This window comes from Eurypyga helias, unplaced genomic scaffold, assembly GCF_000690775.1.
Source record: "Eurypyga helias isolate BGI_N326 unplaced genomic scaffold, ASM69077v1 scaffold14216, whole genome shotgun sequence".
Lineage (NCBI taxonomy): Eukaryota > Metazoa > Chordata > Aves > Eurypygiformes > Eurypygidae > Eurypyga > Eurypyga helias.
In genome coordinates this window covers 32,713-33,161 of record NW_010254759.1, presented here as the reverse complement: position 1 = coordinate 33,161, position 449 = coordinate 32,713, and positions in this window count along the sequence as shown.

Below are 449 nucleotides of genomic sequence, written 5' to 3'. Positions count from 1 at the left end.
ACTTCAGGTGGCAAAGGAATCCAGTTCACCTACCGGTAAATTGCTCCAACAGCCGCTGTCCCTCAGTCTTAGTCTTACCCATTTTTTTCTGGCATCCCTAATATCTTTTAAGCACAAATCCAGCCGTGAGAGAGACAATACACTCATTTAACCTTTCGCTTTATAGATGTAGGGGTGTGCGAGTGTGTGCACATGTGTGTACATAGGTGTGCAACGCAGCGTAGATATGTTCAGGTACCTGCAATCGAGTGCCAGTTCAGCGGGTATGCTTGCTATGGCTGTTAAATTCAAAATGGAGCGGACTAGCTGTAACCAGCGGATGATTTGGTGAGCAACATGCTGTACAATGTTTTAAGTCAGGAAGGAGAATGCTTTTTTACTGACTTGAAAGTGCCAAATCACACTGAGAAAGCTTACAGAATCCAGCACAGGGTCGGGCGGGGGCTTCA